General features: G+C 38.9%; 1 long non-coding RNA gene across 1 annotated transcript in view; it reads right to left on the reverse strand.

Moving 5' to 3' along the window:
• Positions 1-1,276: 1,276 nt before the first annotated feature.
• The window catches only part of LOC137656966 (uncharacterized), a 44,995-nt gene continuing 33,958 nt past the window's right edge, over positions 1,277-12,313 (reverse strand). Inside the window, exon 3 of the long non-coding RNA XR_011047066.1 lies at positions 1,277-1,815. This is a non-coding gene — a long non-coding RNA (uncharacterized lncRNA). The remainder of the gene's footprint in view (positions 1,816-12,313) is intronic.

The raw sequence follows: 12,313 nt of genomic DNA on the forward strand, positions 1-12,313 counted from the left end.
CTGAACTGGAATGAATGAAAAATAATCTTAGTACTGAGGCTTATAGAAAATTTTCAATGAAGCAAAATATATGTCGTAATTGCAAGAGATGGATATGGGGTTACTGTATTTTGAAACATTTAAGCAAAATAATTCATTAGTATTTTTCTCTTTTTCTCTAGTATATTTATACCTTTACATATACACGTGTTGACTGATAGAATAAGCTAACCCCCCCCTCTCAAAGAAAAAAGTTACTGAACAGCACTGGCAAGATGTGGCTAATTAGAAAGCTAGAATTTTTTTTGTCCATTAGCAAGTATCTTAAGCAATCTGCTTACACCTTTTATGAGAACATAACCCTAAATTTCAAGAGAATGTGTGCCTACATTCGACGTGTAAAAGAAAATTCAATGATAGTTGATATCAATTAGAAGTCTAAAAAAAAAAAAAAGATAAATTGCTATACATTAAGCAAAGATTATATGATATTCGTAGTTGAAATAATCAGTTGAAGGTTATATTCACTAATTTCAATTAGAAGACAGTCTAAAAAAAGAAAATGGTATACATAGGCAAAGATTATGATATTCGTAGAGTTGAAATAATTAGTTGAAGGTTATATTCACTGATATCAATTAGAAGACAGTCTAAAAAAGTAAATGGTATACATAGGCAAAGATTATATGATATTCGTAGAGTTGAAATAATTAGTTGAAGGTTATATTCACATGCAATTAATGTACTTTAATAAACAGATTGTAGAATGAACTTGAACCAATTGCTAAACAGATGATTAAGGTTAATTTCCTTAAAGTCACACATTTAGAAAACCTGTTTACAGTACTTTACATAATTCTAGAAATAATACAATCTAGAAGTAGGTTAAGTGGTCAAGAGGAAACTGACATTTTATTTAACAGCTACTCAATGAATATTAAAACCATGAGCAGCAAATTTCTAAGGAAGAAGTCTTTCCTCATTTATATTTGTTAGCCTTAATTGGTTGTCAATGTTCAATTTCCTCATTTTTTATAGACATTTACAATACATAACCCCAATCAATTTAACATTACTTAAAATAATCAAATTATCATTCGGTATATTCGTATTCGGCCACTAGTTTTCAGACAACTAAATGAATGATTGTTCAAATAATAATTAGGAAATTGCAAATGAATTTGAATTAGAAATCAAACAGGCTCATTAATGTTGATTTGACCTAATTTTTGAAGTTAAATTTTGGGTGTTTAGAATTTACTAAAAAAAAAAATACAATCACATGTAATTTTCCAGCTTGAAAGATGCATAGAATTATAAAGTAATTAATATTAGCTTTATATCAACTGGTTTTGTAAAGATTAACAGCAAAACAAATACTTGCTACTAGACTGAGCAAAGTTAATAGCTTTAATAATTAAATTCAATGATTCCAGATATAAAAACACTTTGATAAGCTTGAATTATTCTGATTATAATATTGCTTTACAATTTATATCAGTGATTAACTGTAACTATACTTTATTTTTATCCTCACTAAATGATTGCTATTGAACCTTTGGAATATAAATGGAATGACCATCCTAACACACAATCGCACAAAACCTGGTCAGTTGAGCATTTTAAGATATTTGTAGAACTGTAATGATATTTCTCAAATGGATCTTTAATTAATCCAGAAAAGTTTGATGATTTGATGCTCCTTTTGAAATCACAGATTTTTTGCTGCTGATCTTCCTCCCGATGTCAATTGGAATGTGTCATTATACTTGCAGTTTAATATCCTGTTTTGAGCAGCAGGCTATAGATAGTATACTCCTCTTTTAATTATTCAGTCTGAAAAATAAATAAAGAAAATGATAATTGTACAGGTATATCAATATTATTCTAATGTTTTACTGTACACTTCAATAAAGACTATACTTTTAGTAAAACATTCATGGTAATTATAAATATAAAATATGTATTAAATATAGAATAGTAGAAATAATGACAAACTAGACATGTCAATGACATTAATAATAGGAAATATTATAAAATGATATTTTCCTTATAAAATAAATTTTTGAATATACTTACCCGGTGAATATATAAATAGCTGACGTCTCCGACGGCCCGACAGATTCCAAAAAACTCGCGAGCGATCGCCATGAAGGTTGCGGGTGTGCCCACCAGCGCCGACTATCGGTCAGATACCACATATACTTCTCAACCACTCCAGTTTTTCTCAGTCCGCTGGTTCTCTATCAGGGAGGAAGGGAGGGCCTTTAATATTATATATTCACCGGGTAAGTATATTCAAAAATTTATTTTGTAAGGAAAATTATCATTTTCAAATATTAAACTTAGCCGGTGAATATATAAATAGCTGATTCACACCCATGGCGGTGGGTAGAGACCAGTATTAATCCAATAAAGGCGTATATGCTCAAGAGTTTTTGACAAATATTTCATAAAAAACAAACTTAAGTATAGGTACCTGGTAAGGAAGCTGACTCTGATGATTACTTTGCCTCATTAGTCCGCTTTCCTCACAAAGCCCAGCCATCCTCTCAGGATGCTGAAAGACTCCCAGGAGCTGTTATATCCAGGGTGAACACCCCTATAACAGGACCTCATCAATACCCTTAATCTGGGCGCTCTCAAGAAACAACATTTTGACCACCCGCCAAATCAAAAAGATTGCGAAAGACTTCTTAGTCTCCCGTACAACCCAAAATAAGATTAAAAATTTCAAGAGTAGATTAAAAGGATATTGGGATTAAGGGAATGTAGTGGTAGAGCCTTCACCCACTACTGCACTCGCTGCTACGTATGGTCCCAGTGTGTAGCAGTCCTCATAAAGAGTCTGGACATCTTTCAAGTAACATGAAGCGAATACCAACTTGCCTCTCCAAAAGGTCACGTCCATAATACTTTTAATGGATCTATTTTGCTTAAACGCTACTGAAGTTGCTATCGCTCTGACTTCATGAGCCTTGACTTTAAGTAAATTACGATCCTTCCCACTTAAATGAGTGTGTGCCTCCCGAATCAAAAGTCTAATAAAATAAGACCACGCATTCTTAGACATGGGCAAAGAGGGCTTTTTAACGGAGCACCATAAAGCCTCTGAACAACCTCGTAGCGGTTTAGCTCTGGATAAATAAAATTTAAGAGCTCTAACGGGGCACAGCACTCTTTCAACTTCATTCCCCACAATCTCAGAAAGACTGGAGATATCAAATGATTTAGGCCAAGGACGAGACGGAAGTCCATTCTTGGCCAAAAAACCAAGTTGAAGAGCACATACTGCTTTATTAGTGGAGAAGCCGATGTTCTTGCTAAAAGCATGTAACTCACTAACCCTTTTAGCCGAAGCCAAGCACACCAAAAAAAAGTGTCTTGAGGGTAAGATCTTTCAGGGAGGCTGAATTTAATGGTTCAAACCTGTCTGACATAAGGAACCGTAGGACCACGTCCAAGTTCCAAGCAGGAGTCGAAATATGACGCTCCTTGGAAGTCTTGAAAGACTTAAACAGGTCTTGGAGATCTTTGTTATTAGAAAGATCCAAACCCCTATGCCTGAAAACAGAAGCTAACATGCTTCTGTAGCCTTTAATGGTGGATGCAGAGAGGGAGCGACCGTTTCTCAGATAAAGCAGAAAATCCGCAATCTGCGCTACAGAGGCACTTGGAAGAGGAAATAGAGGAGGACTTGCACCAGTCTCTAAATACCTCCCATTTCGACTGATAGATCCTGATGGTATAGGATCTTCTAGCCCTTGCGATCGCTCTAGCTGCCTCCTTCGAAAACCCTCGAGCTCAAGAGCCTTTCGATAGTCTGAAGGCAGTTAGACGAAGCGTGGGGAGGCTTTTATGAAATCTCTTTACGTGAGGCTGTCGCAAGAGATCCATCCGCAACGGCAGACTTCTTGGAACGTCTACCAGCCATAGAAGTACCTCTGTGAACCACTCTCTCGCGGGCCAGCGTGGAGCAACTAACGTCAACCTGGTCCCTTCGTGAGAGGTGAACTTCTGCAGCACCTTGTTTAGGATCTTGAAAGGTGGAAAGGCATAAACGTCCAGGTGAGACCAGTCCAGCAGGAAAGCGTCTATGTGGGCTGCCTCTAGATCTGGAACTGGAAAGCAGTAAGTCGAGAGCCTCTTTGTCAGTGAAGTCGCAAAAAGATCTATGGTGGGTTGACCCCATGTAATCCATAGCTTCTCGCACACAGTCTTGTGCAACGTCTACTCCATGGAGATGACTTGTCCTCTTCTGCTGAGGCAGTCCGCCAAGACATGCATTTTTTCTTGCACAAATCTCGCCAAAGGAGGGATGTTACTTGCCTTAAATGGAGTTCCTTCTGATCCGTGGACCAAAGACCCGAGCATTCCAGACTGTCCAGTGGAGCTCCCTAACCCAAATCCGATGCATCTGAAGACAACACATGGTTTCGGTTCTTGATCGCAAGAGAAAGACCTTCTCGAGGTCTGATGTTGCTGTCCCACCAAGTCAGACATGTCTAGACTGAGTTGGAGATTGGGAAAGAGATACTCTCTAAGCCCTTCTCCTTGTTCCAATGGTTTAGGTGAAGTTGAAGAGGGCAAAGGTTGAGTCTCCCCAGAGAGATAAACTACTCCAGCGATGAAAGAGTTCCCACGAGGCTAGTTCAAACTCTTACAGAGCAACTGTTTTTCAAGTGAAGGACTTTTAACAGAGCTTGTTCCATTCTTGTGGGAGACGAAAAGGCCCGAAAAATACGACACTATCTCCATTCCCAAATAAAGAATAGTCTGGGATTGGGCACTGTAAGTTACGTCTTCTCTACGTTCACTATGAGACCTAGCTCCTTGGTTAGGTCTAATGTCCATTAGAGGCTCTCCAGATAGCGATTTAATGACGACGCCCTGATTAGCCAGTCGTCAAAATAAAGGGAGGCTCTGAATCCTCAAAAAATGTAGAAAGCTTGCTACATTTTGCAAGGGCCTTGTAAATACAAGAGGAGCAGGAATGACGCCGAAGCACAGTGCTCGAAATTGGTACATTACTTTCCCGTCCACAAACCTCAGATGTTGTTGAAAGTTTGGATGAATCGGGATGTGGAAGTATGCATCCTGAAGGTCGAGAGAGACCATCCAGTCGCCTTCCCTTACTGCTGCCAAGACAGATTTGGTAGTCTTCATCGTGAACTTTGTCTTGACAATGAACACATTGAGCGCACTTACATCTTAAGTACTCCTGCAGTGAACGTGGCTGCCAGATCATTGGAGCCATCCCTGATAGCCTTGTTCCTGCAGTGAACGTGGCTGCCAGATCATTGGAGCCATCCCTGATAGCCTTGTTCCTGCAGTGAACGTGGCTGCCAGATCATTGGAGCCATCCCTGATAGCCTTGTTCATGAATGACATAATTGTACAGCAATACATAGACAGCTGGAGAGACCTTCTTATTTAAGGCTCCCAGGGACCAATTCAACAAATAAAAACTTCAAACGCTCGAAAAAAAACTCCTAACAGGAGATGGTCTAGCTCTGAAGCAGACCATAAAATCTGGGAGCGTCTCATGGCTAGACGACGAGGAGAGTCCACAAGGCTTAAGAAGTCTCCCTGGGCAGAGGTAAGTACTCCCAAGCCGAGAACTTCTCCTCGAGCTTCTCCTGTGTCACACCAGACGCCCGAGCGAGAATCTAATTAAGAAGGAGGAAAAGCAAAAGCAGACTTTCCTAAACTTCTCCTGGATTCCAACCAGTCTCCCAGTAAGAGCATGGCCCTCTTGGAAGAACAAGAGAGAACTGACTTCGTAAAAGTAGGAGTCGAAGAAAGTCATGCCAAGAGTAAACTCAGACGGTGGAGCAGCCGTTACAAAACGAGTAGGACAAAATTTCACTAAAGAAATTCATAATTAAAATACAAGGGATTGTTGGACCATCCTAAGTTACTCCTCTTCTGAATGACTCCCCAAAGGTACATTAGTTGAAAGGGGGGTCATCAACTTCTTCAGAAGGCACATCATCTGATAAATCTAAAGTCTTGCGAGAAGGAGATTTATATTCGGAATGACGTGAAGGAAAAGCCTGACAGGCTACATCAACTTGTATATGAACAGAAGTTAAAGTTGGAGGGTCGATGTCACGTCGTGACTGCAGAGAATGTTATTCTACTACACGTCGTGACAGAAGTAACTGACGTTCAAACGTCCCGTAGTAACAGCGGTGACTGCTGTTCGATGCTATATCGTGACTACGATGACTGACCCTCGACGTCACGTCATGTCTACGGTGTCTACCGCTCAACGTCACGTCGTATCTGCGGTGTCTGCAGCTCAACGTCACGCTGTGACTGCGGTGGCTGACGTTCAAAGCGATCAAAGTTACATCGAGATTTATGCTCCGCATCTCGCTTAACATCAAAGCTGTCACTAGAGATAACGTCAGCGTGGCGTAACAAAGCTTGTCTAGAAAGTTGAAGACCCGAATCACGTATCCCAGAACCGTGACGTACAAAAAGCAAAGGATCCTTTCGCACATGAACAGGATCGAAAGCTTCTATTGAAGAAGAAAGCTTTAACAGCATATCTTGCAAAACACTTAACTTCGGATCAACCTGTGACTGCGGTGGCTGACGTTCAAACGTCACGTAGTAAACAGCAGTGACTGCTGATCGATGCTATATCGAGACTACGGTGACTGACACTCGACGTCACGTTGTGTCAACGGTGTCTACCGCTCAACGTCACGTCGAGTCTGTGGCAGAAACGTCTGTACATGAACGTCATCGCTATGAACGGGACTCTTATTATGACTACAGCTAGGACGTTGAACTTGTTCTGAAGGAACTAATAAACGTTTCAACCGTCTCGAAACTTTACGCCCAGGCTTTTAAAGAGACGAATCATTGGAAGACGAGGAGAAACTTCGTCTCTCCTGTCTTATGGCAAGGACGTGCTTGCCGAGCAACGTCTGATACCTTTGAGGGAACGTCTGTTCGTTGGTTTACACTCCTCACTCCCTTAGGTCCTACGACATTCCTTCTCCCTGGTGCAGGGGAGCCTGAAAGAGGTCTCGGACTAGGCAAGTGACAAGCACGAACAAACGAACCCTCCGCAACACAGAACATGTTTTTTGCACTTACTTCACTGATATCGCATTTTTTAATAATTTCACATTAGACATGAATAAAACTGATTTCTACCTGAAGCACGCAATTCTCCCTTAAATCAAAAGGTTAGAATTGCGAAATGAGTCGTATAATGTAAGCACATTAGTACAAAATGAAACACGCATGCAAAAATCAATAAACATATACATATATATCGAATAAAACAGAAATATATAAAGTTAAAAAGATCAGTGACTGGGGAGGAGACTAAACACTAGTTCACTAAGGACTATGTTTTCAATCTCTCACCGTACAGCGCCTTGGGACGAGAATAAAAACTAAAACGTTTTATCCTCTCTCCCCGTACAGAGACTTGGGACGAGAGTAAAAAAAAAAACTGAATCGAGAACAACGTTACTCGCTCCCAAACTCCTTGTACAGAGACTTGGGACGAGAATAAAGATCGGATCGTTCTCTCTCTCTTTCTCTCTCTCTCTCTCTCGTCACTCACAAGAGAATGGCCCACTCACCCTTCGTCAATAACAGGTTATTTGATTAAAGGAAAAAACTGAAAGGCCTAAGAAATTGAAAATTAACATGTTCCTTTAAATTAGTATCTAAAACACTTCAGTTTGAAAGAAGAATGAACAAAACGTCAAAATCGATTTACTCTTTCTGCAAAGTGAAACCGTGATTCTCTCTTTCTCTATCGTAACGATAGAGCGCAAACTGCGTAGCATAAATAAACCAAACGTTAGTTCATCTTTGAAAAAACAGCACGAAGACTATTCAAAGAATATATTTCTTAAAATATTTTCTAAAAAAATTCATCTCATCACTCTTACAGAGCATCTGTTTTAAACTAAACAAAAATAAAAGTTGAATGGGCTCAACGTTGTTTAACTTCGTTTTCCAAGTTAGGACCGCCTACAAAGAATAGGTAAAGGCCGCATATAAACAAAAACATAAAATTTATCTCGATGTTTAGTATAAATGGAAAGCTAATCGAAGAGGCCTACTAAAGGCGGGCGAGATATAAAATATAGAGGTAAATCTATAAATATCTACAATAATTTATAAAGTGATAAAATAATTACTAAAAGCCTTTAACACACTTCCGTACACTGAGGGAAGGGTCGGCCATCTTTTCTCTATGGAAAAACCAGAGATTAAAAAAAAGCAAGGGCAAAACACTTTTCCTCTCCTTTCAAAAGCATTTCTTTTGAAGATAGTATTGAATAATCCAACACGGCGAAAGCAATAAAACCAAAACCAAGTACTTCACCAATTCGGTAGAAAACTCGAGGTCTAGAGCAAGCGGAACACATGTTGTCTGTGACACCGACAGAGAAGAAACTGGAGTGGTTGAGAAGTATATGTCGTATCTGACCGATAGTCGGCGCTGGTGGGCACACCCGCAACCTTCATGGCGATCGCTCGCGAGTTTTTTGGAATCTGTCGGGCCGTCACAGACATCAGCTATTTATATATTCACCGGCTAAGTTTAATATTCAAAACTAAAGAATATTTTGTAAAGTGGAAAAATATTACTTCCTAAATCCTAACAAGGAAATACTTCATTACAATAATCTATTCACTGGCCTTTGGTAATCCCCTGACTAACAGCAGCTCCCCTTCAATTAACCCTGCAATTGTCTTCAAAAGTTATGTAATAAACATCAATTTCATGAATTAAACATTCTACCTAACACAACATATGATACCCGGTCCAAAAATACATGTAATACTCATAAAATATTTATAAAAAAGCTATGTCCAAAGTCTGAGTGAAAATAGTATTTATTGACATGGTATCACTTTCAGACATAGGTCCTCACTTTCAGGCATAGAACTGATTTATATACAAGTATAGTGTTGGGCAATGAATAATTAATACGGTGTCATTACTGTCCCAAAAGCAGAAAAAAAAAACTCATCCCTAGATAATTACGTAAATGTATTATTCTCGTAATTGAAATGGCATACTAAATTTTCCTTATATATTGTATGTATCCTCCATAAACTACCTCCAGCTGTCCTATCATATTCATTTATTTAGCTAAGTGGATAATCTGGTTAACCTTCAATCAATGAAGCAGCTTATTCTACTCATCTTCACCAAATTACCTATTTTGCCTTGAACTAGGGAAACACTTATTACAATCGCTCCCTGACTCACTAACCTAGTCTCAATTAGTTAATTGAAGAGCTTAGTCACTGCTATTTTTTACTTAATGGGTATATTACATTCATTAACTAACCAATCCAACACTATTACCAATGTCATATCTAACATTACTAAACACAGAACAAGACTATACAGTATATGTTTTGCCAGTGGTTAACCAATATTACCTTAAATAAATGAAAAAATTATCCAACCTTACACAGCTTCGCTGAAAGCATATTACTCTTATTAAAAAACGAAGGTTTGTATTATATTCTGTATCCACACGACTAGGCAGTGCACGATGGGTAACCATCGTTACCAGAACACGATGGGGATGGCAATGATATCAGAAGCAAGAATTACACAGGCAAATACCCTAATTGCCATGGTTGAGTGTTCTTAGTTCAGACAAAGAACATCAACACCAGATTCCAGAACTAACTACTTTGCCAAATAATATCTGGGTACAGTACTCGTTTTTTATTGTTTGTTATAAATCTCTCCACGGTTACAAATTATTATACCTTTAAAATATCATAAAACTAGGGTATAGTTTGATACCTGGCATTGTTGCAGTTCATTATAATCTTACACATAGCTTCCCTTTCTAGATCTTAGTAATTAGTCCTTGCACTTTGCCCTTTCATTCACTTCCTTGTCTTAGCAAAGCATGTAAACTATAATGAGCAAATTGTGAAATTGCCATTCTATGTTTACCTTTTAATCTCGCTGTACACCATGGATACGATTTATGAATTTGGGATATATAGCACAACAATGGGGCCTGTGAGGCCAATAAGAGATTAGAAGAGGGCAGACAGCAAGATGTATGGAAGGAAGCGATATCATTGGTAGAATGATATACAAGAAGTGTAGCTACCAAGACCCTCAAGTAATGCCAAAGTATCCAATAGGAGGTGCACTGATGGCGGTGATACTGTACTTCACTGGCCTGGAAACTATCAAATAGACCCTAAGCACTAAATACAACTTATTTTTTTATACCAGCATGTAGACATTGCTAGATGCATGCATTTAATTTTCGTTTCCATAACTACACACACCTTTGACAGAAGTATGACTTCAACTTGGCTGAAACTCTGCTGTTTAAATTTATAACAAGATGAGGGTACAGTAATCACTGGAAGGGGGCTTCCCAGCACACCGAGAAGCCATTTTGACCTTGGCCTAGGGCATGTGGTGTGATTTAGCCTTTAAGTGAAACTTGAAAGGACTCAGGTTTGTGTAGTTATGAAAAATACGAATTACCTTTAAAATCTGTGATTTGTTCCTACACGAATACAAACCTTCATCTTTTAGTAGGAGACTTGCCATTAGGAGGGAGGAAGCCCCTATAACCCTGCTGGCTGGATCAAAATCCTGAGATGTCTAGACACTTGTAGGTGGTGTGGGATTTATGACTCCTACATCCTAACTTTTCAGAAGTAGATTCTAAAATGTTAGACTAGGTTACTCTCTATAGATATAGGGTTAGAGAAGAGCCTGTAACCTCATAAGGATATGCTGTCATAATGTAGGACTAATATAAAGTAATGGATTCTGCATGCAAATCATCCTCCCCCTCGAGAGGAGGATGGGAGACATACTTCTATAGTATATCATTTATAAAACAAAGATGGGTATTATATTTTGCATGCAGCAAACGTCTGATCCCGTAAATAACAGCGCGACTGCTGCGCCCCAAGAGAGGGTAAGGGAAAGAGGAAAAAGGGCCAGACACACTATCACTTAACCCAGTCTAACGCGGTAAACGTTATATTAGAGGAGATGCTTCTAATCCCATAAGGAAATCGGTATGCTTCCGAACCTGCTGATAGCTACCAAAAGTCCCAATTAAAAACATAGTGGGCAGTAAAGGTTTTTAGTAATTGTGTCACTGACAGGTTCCTCTTGAAGGCTAGTGTTGAACCAATTCCTCAAACTGTAACCGAACTGAATCTCCAGGGTCCTCTGCAGCTTGATAGTTTCACGAAACCAGAAGTAAATAGTGTTCCTTGAAATATTTTTAGTCCTGTCAGCACTAATAAAAAGATTTTGGATCTATGGCCTGAAGGAGTGGGTTCTCTTCAGGTAGCGTCTAAGTACCATCAAAAGACATAAGACCAAATCAATCACAATCACTTGCATCCCTAAGGGAGGAGATGGAGAAAGACATTAACCTGTCGTCCACGATGGTAAGATTCTAGGTTTTCGCTATGAAATCTGGATCGATGGTAATTGATTGATTTAAAGTTTTCAGGCATCCTGACATCTAAGGTCATTGACGCCGGTAACATTTAATTTATGTATACAAAAATAAAAAAAAAAAATAAAATAAAAAATAAAAGAGTATTCAATTAAAATCATAAAGTTGAATGTCATAAAAGTTAAATAGTTTTCAGAAGACCTGCTTCTGAAATAAATCTAAAAATGCCACTTGCATAGTAGGACACATTCCAAGAATCTTGGCAAGGATGAACCTGCCACCCTCACCTCGAGCCTCAAACAAATATCTATTCCTTAAGTTGTTATAATTGGGGCATTCGGTCAACAAATGCCTCACCGTTAGAGGTACTAAACAGTCGTCACAATACGGTTGCTGTTGGCCCTTCAGCAGAAACTCGTGTGTCAACCGAGTGTGACCAATACGGAGACGACAAAGAGACGTCTCCCATTTTCGGGGCATCGTATTATACCTCCAAGGAGATAAGACATTTGTTACCTCTCGCATTTTATTCCCATCTAGGCTATCCCATTGCTGTTGCCATTTATTGCAAACCAATTTCTTGATGTCAGGTAAGAAATCATTACAGGGAATGGGATACCTTCTTGGCAGAAACTCAGATGCAGCATTCTTAGCCAGTGAATCTGCCTTCTCATTCCCACACACACCTACATGTGCTGGAACCCAACAAAATTGAACTGTTATACCTCTCCGTCCAATAATAAAAAGCCATTCTAAAATCTTTAAAACTAGAGGGTTATTAGAATTAAAAACTTCTATAGCTTGAAGGACACTCCTTGCATCACTAAAAATTGTAAAATTACCCTCCTTCTCCAATGCTATTTTCTCAATAGCGGTTA

This window comes from Palaemon carinicauda, chromosome 18 (genome assembly GCF_036898095.1).
Source record: "Palaemon carinicauda isolate YSFRI2023 chromosome 18, ASM3689809v2, whole genome shotgun sequence".
In the NCBI taxonomy this organism is placed as follows: domain Eukaryota; kingdom Metazoa; phylum Arthropoda; class Malacostraca; order Decapoda; family Palaemonidae; genus Palaemon; species Palaemon carinicauda.